Here is a 6,060-nt window from a genome sequence, read left to right on the forward strand (position 1 = left end):
AACACCTTTGTTGCCAAACACAAAGCAAAGCAAATGGCTTTATCCTAAACTGAAAGTCCCTTTCTGCATGCATAAAAATGCTTGTGGTTCCACTTACTGCAGAGAAAAGCCAGGAGCACAGTAACCGATGAGATCTCCAGCCACCTCTCAGAGCTACAGTTTGTCCTCCCATCACCGACCTGGGTGGGACGCAGCTGCCGAGATATTTGTTTATGAAACTCCCAAACTTTGTTCATCAAGCTACGCTGCTTGAGCTAACAGCCAAACCTCCTCCCCTTTGGATCCATTCAAGTGACTTGGGGAGCCCATGGGGAGCCAGGAGAGGGAAGGCATTTTTCCCCTATGTTAAATAATAGCTCAATTTTCAACACATCATTAACTATTGCAGCTGCAGCAGAATCAAGTTAAGTAGGGAAAAGAATGAAAACAACAACAATCCCCCAAACTGAATTATAAGCTCTATGAGGTGGTTTAATCAGTGGCTCAACTCTGCTCTCCCTCTTGAAGAGCTCTCAAGGATACAAGGATACATGTGAGACTGCACAGAGCTCAGCTCCAGTGCTGGCTCTGGCTGTGAGGAAACCCTCCCTGGCCACAGCATGTTGCAGAGAAGCAGAGGGCGCTTGGCAAAGTCCCTTAAAGAGACATAGGCAGCACTCTGAGCTTTAAAGAACTGGGAGACACGGATATCGTCCTGCTAAACCAAAGCCATCTGAAATGTGTTTACTTGCAGGACAGACTTTGTCAATACTGCATCAGTTGTCACATTTGTCCCTAGGGACAAAGTGGTTCTTTGTGCCTTTTCAGAACTCTTAAAAACACCGTTTTCATCCCCCTGTTTACAGCTAGCAGACACACGAGACCCAGCAAGACATCTCTTAACCTCATCTCTTCAAGTTTCTGGACCAAACCTGTCACTGTGATCTGGTTTCCTTGAAAATTCTAAATTCAGACTGTACCAAACCCCCCTCTACTCTGCTCACCCCACTGGCACGCTTCCCATAATCAAAATCAGACTATGCTCTTGATGGACCTGCTAGCATATCTGGTTTCCTTCTCATCTGGTTTTGAATTCTCCCTAATCCCCTAGACCTTAGGCCATAAAATAACTCTGATCGTTACAGACAAAGGCAGCACAAATGTGCACACTGCTCTCATGCTATCCTTCAAAGGCAGCTCACCTCTAACCTGTGAGAATCGTCTTCACTGGATGCAGTAAATCAGACAGCAGCTCCATCTATACGGCTGTTCTGGCCCTGGCTCCTCCATTAGTACTGCCAATGGGATATTAATTCAGAGTTTTAATAACAGTGTTTTGCAATTTCCTGGCTACTCTGCAGCTGAGGTAAATGGGACATGTGAGTGCATAATAGCTTTAAAAAAAAAAAACAGTGAAAGAGAAAGGAAAAGATCAAGTGACATCAATCAGGTGGGATGGTCTGAACATGAACCATAATTGGGTTGCTGCTTCTCAGGGTAATGCAGCTAAAGGGGCCTGCCTCAGAGCAGGCAGTTACCTGATGTGCACACAGAAACTGAGCACAGATCTCTGAATTTTCACAAGTTAACTAAATAGTGAGCAAACTGAGTTTTTCTGCAAGGGTATTTTTGTATTGTTATCTTAAGAGTTGTTACTCAGATTGCTCAATTTGTATTGGTAAATTAATGATGTGCACTAGTTGAGAGTCATAATGCGAAGGCATGCTTTGATTAGAATGTAGGATGTACTGGATTAGGAAAAAATTAAATCACACAGCATCTCCAGCATTCTTTCAGAATATTTGCTGCAAAAGGACTTTTTTTTGCCCTAACAATAAATCCAGCTGAGATTCTCTGAGATTCCTTCATGCTGTTTTAATTATTACATAATAAGGATAAAAATCTCATAAACTTGAGGACTTCCCTCTCGCTTACAAACATACTTTTTTAAGCTGCTGTTTAAGCACTCTCCAGAATTTCAGCAACATGTGGTGCTGGGGTTGGAAACGTCAGGGCCAGTGTTTTGCATGTTGCCATTGCCAGCTACCAGCAGCACTGGTGATAACAAAAGCAAACCACTTTCAGGAAGTCTTAATTCTCTGCTCAATTCTGAGTGATGCAAGTATGTAACCACAGTTCCATATATGTGCACGTGCCAAACTATGGCTGAAGAAATGAACTCCTCTTACAGCGGGCTGTGGTACTCAGTGGATCCGCCAGGATGAAAGATGTAGATGGTGGTGATAGTTAGGGAAATGTACAAAGCCAGATGAAATGTATACCGAAATTCGAAGTGGACCCAAGTGGAACAACCAGTTAGTTATATTAAGTTGTGCAAGTACCCCTTTAAACGACAACTAAATGAAATTAGAAAGGATATTTATGGATATTTATTGTTATTCACTCAAAGGAAAAAAAAAACAAAAAAGAAAAAAGAAAAAATACAACCAAAGCAAATTCAGCTGCACTTCTTTCTATTAACTTCTTTTGGTAGCCCAGCTTTTTTTGTTTCAGTTTGAGTTTCACTGCAAGCACCCAACTGGCAGCTGTCAGAAGGTGAGCATCCCACTACCCAGGCAGTGGCCACCTCTTCTACACTGACCTAGAGGAAATCTCATGGAGGAAGTGGGTTGAATGCAGTATCACACGAACGCCGTATTTGTGCAGCTGAACTGCACGTCATTCTCTGCACTCTGTGTTTTTGCAGCTGGAATATCTAATTTGTCCTATTACCCGCACACTGTATAGAATCTCATGCAAAATGCTGTTGTGAGTCTATCAGAGCAATAGAGATGTACATAAGTTATTACAGCAGATTTTAGCCACATTCCTTTGTTGTCATGGGGAAAAAAAAAATTGCCTCATTCTGTCTGCTACAGGGCAAGGATTCCTCTATTCCACGTCTTTGCTGCAGTGCCCTGGCCAGCCTAACCACCTTACCAAATAAATGGGCCAGTTATGAAGACTTCAGTGCACTTGCTAACCTGGCGTTATGAATGCCAACAGCTCAACGAGGGGCTCTAAGCATGCAACTCCTCTTGCAGCTAAGAAGCAGCAGGAATGAGGACAGCTGGCAGAGAAGAACCTGTCTCAGGGATCATTAAGTGGCAGTGCTTTAGGAGAAACACTGGACAAGACTTCTTCCCTCACTGAAATTCTAGATATGCAGAGGAAGTATGGCTCAGAGGAGAGGAGGGCTCACTTCCGCAGTGCAGAATGCAAGCTTTTGCATCAGTGATACTCCATCTGCAGAAGCAACCAAACTTTGATCAGGGTTTTCCTCTTCTAAAGGAGTACATGTCAATGTAGGCATTGAACAAACATGCTGTAAACTAAACCATTTAAATGTCACATTACACAAAAACATCGGCTCACCTAGAAAAACACAGCACTCCTGCTCACCCCAAATCTCTGGGTTGAAGAGCACCCAAAACAGTTTCACACCCGGATTTATCTGCCCAGGCATTGCCAAGCATCTTTCAAGTGAGGATTACAGTCTGTTCTTCAAAATGTTCTTTAGGGAGGGAAAAAAAAACGAAAAAAAAACCCAACCCACATCACAAATATCTACATTGCTTTCAGCTTATCTTCACTTATGTTAGCTTCTCTTCACTCAGATTCTCATCTTGTTTAAATCACTATGGAAACCACAGAGTTTTAATTTGCAAAGGGAAGACTGTAATACTAAATGCTAATTGAATAGTGACAGCCTGGGAGCCTCCCAAATGTCTTTTTACAGACTCATATAAATGTTTACTAGGAATGGGAAGAGACTGAAACCTGTGGAAAACAGAGGGAAAAGAAATTACCTTCCCCTGGCTTCCATTGGAGGAAATGAAATAAATCTTAATCTACAAATAACTTGTTTGAGAAGCATAATCACGTTTGAGGGTTTTTTTTCCCTCTATTCTTTTCCAGATTTTCCCACTAAGGTAAGACCCTCATGGACATAGTGAAAAAACACCCTCAGACTGGGGAAGGAGAGCTGTTTTTCTTTGCTCCTCTTTGAGAGTGAGTTTCTCTAAGGACTTCTACGCTCAGCCTCACTCTCCTGTCCCTCAGCTGCTCTGATATGCCTCTGCCTGATGTCAGAAGCTGCATCTGGCTGTAGATGCAAGAAGTGGTATAAAAAGGAGCAAATCAGGCTCCTTCAGCTCATGAAGGTGGGAGGACAGATCTTACACAATCAAATGGAACACTGAAAACACAAACAAATCAGGAGATGTAACAGGTTTTCACTTTCTATACTGCCCTTATTAATCTCTTTAATAGAAGCAAAGACCTTCCAAGGCTTATGTAGCCATGAATTTTGCAGCATTCTCTGCTGACTGAGGATGAGGGCCACTAATTAAAGGTCTCCAGCTATGTGGCAGCCTGGACCCCTGTGGTTATCAGCACAGCAGTCCCAGTTTATAGAGGCAACACCAATTCATTAGATATCATGGCATCATGGGCTCAGCTCTCTAATACATGGTTCCATGTCCAGGAGCCAAAACCTGAGAGCGCTAGCATCAGCGAGGCCGGTTCATTAGCATGATGCCAACACCATCGTGTTGTTATTGGTTCAGCACTTTTGCTTGCTGAAATAAGGCCTACACGTGAGTCTTGCCCAGACTCTTTGCTCAGCATGCTCATCCCTCTGAGTTAGGGCAAAGTGCTGGCTGTTTCTTGCTGAGCATGTGTAGTTTGCTGTGTTGACGCCAAGAGGTTAATAAACCTCAACAAGCCGCTAGTCATTCCTGATGTCTGATGAGCCCATAGGCATGGCTAGCATGCCTTCCTCAGCATCATGGGCAGAAAATGTTTGCTAGATTTCAGAAAAAGGAACAACTGTCATTTCTCACCAGTGCATTTTTAACAAATCAACAATTGCAGGCAATTTGCTTCCTGTGACAGCATGCAAAACAAGAACCCAGAGCACCTTTCTCTTTACTCATTTGCTTCTGATGCTTGATGCAATGACACTCATTGTATCCATATATTCAGGCTGCACTGGCAGAAGGACTCCCTGCTTGTCAACAGAGGATGGAGTATGTTCTGAAAATTCCTGCAGGACTGGAACCCACAAGGGTCTGCATACACACGCTCTTGCTGAGTGCCAGCATGAGGCCAGGCCACAGCATCACCTCCTCAGGCACACACTGAGGAACTGGACGCTGGGCAGCCTGATCCAGTGAATGGCAGCCCTGCCCACAGCAGGAGTTTGGAACAGAATGGGCTTTCAAGTCCCTTCTAACCCCACACATTCTATGATTCTATGAACTGCCACCACTTCATGCTGAAGGCAGCTTTATACCTGCTGGTAATGGATAACGACTTCACAGATAGTAAGGCCAGGATGGACAGTTAGAGTTGTCTGGTACATAACCTAATAACCTAACCATTAATAACCACAACAGAAGGATTTCTTTAAATACATTAATTTCCTATTAAACTATAGCAAAACTGTGTTAGGAAGCTATCTAGTCTTGATTTGAATGCATCAAGAGAAAGAGAACAAAGGAAAGATGACCAGTATACGAGGCCTTTCCAGCAGGAAAGAAAGAAGACAATACTACAAACTGTAACATTTCATAGGGAATTTGACAATGAGAGAGAAGGGACGAAAAGCATTCTGGAGTTTTCTTTGGGACAAAAAAGATACATTAGCTCAATTTTCATATGTAGCTCTGCAGAGAAGGATCTAGATGTCCTGGTGAACAACAAGGTTGGCCTTGAGTCAGCAGTGTTCCTTTGCTGCCAAGAAGGCCAATGGTATCCTCAGGTGTCGCCAGCAGATTGAGGGAGGTGGTTCTCCCATTCTACTCAGCCCTGGTGAGGCCACATCTGGAGTACTGTGTCCAGTTCTGGGTTCCCAAGTTCAAGAAAGAGAGAGATCTCCTACACAGAGCCAAATGAAGGGCCACCAAAATGATGAGGGACCTGAAGCATCTCTCATATGAGGAAAGACTGAAAGACCTGAGACTGTTCAGCCTGGATAAGAGAAGGCAGAGAGTGGATCTTATCAACACTTGCAAATATCTAAAATGCAGGAGTCAAGAAGATGGGTCTGGGCTCTTTTCAGTGGTGCCCAATGACAGG

At 43.5% G+C, this 6,060-nt stretch overlaps 1 long non-coding RNA gene across 4 annotated transcripts in view; it reads right to left on the reverse strand.

Moving 5' to 3' along the window:
- The window catches only part of LOC122177630, a 56,924-nt gene extending 55,663 nt beyond the window's left edge, over positions 1–1,261 (reverse strand). For 2 of the 4 annotated variants that reach the window (XR_006178118.1, XR_006178121.1), the window contains exons 1-2: positions 1,182–1,261; positions 98–194 (exon numbers count right to left, since the gene is read on the reverse strand). This is a non-coding gene — a long non-coding RNA (uncharacterized LOC122177630). The remainder of the gene's footprint in view (positions 1–97; positions 195–1,181) is intronic. The other 2 variants (XR_006178119.1, XR_006178120.1) reach the window with 2 other exon arrangements.
- Between the last annotated feature and the right edge of the window lie 4,799 nt (positions 1,262–6,060).

Source organism: Lagopus leucura, unplaced genomic scaffold (genome assembly GCF_019238085.1).
Source record: "Lagopus leucura isolate 7727_CA_CO unplaced genomic scaffold, USGS_WTPT01 Super-Scaffold_100001, whole genome shotgun sequence".
Classification (NCBI taxonomy): Eukaryota; Metazoa; Chordata; class Aves; order Galliformes; family Phasianidae; genus Lagopus; species Lagopus leucura.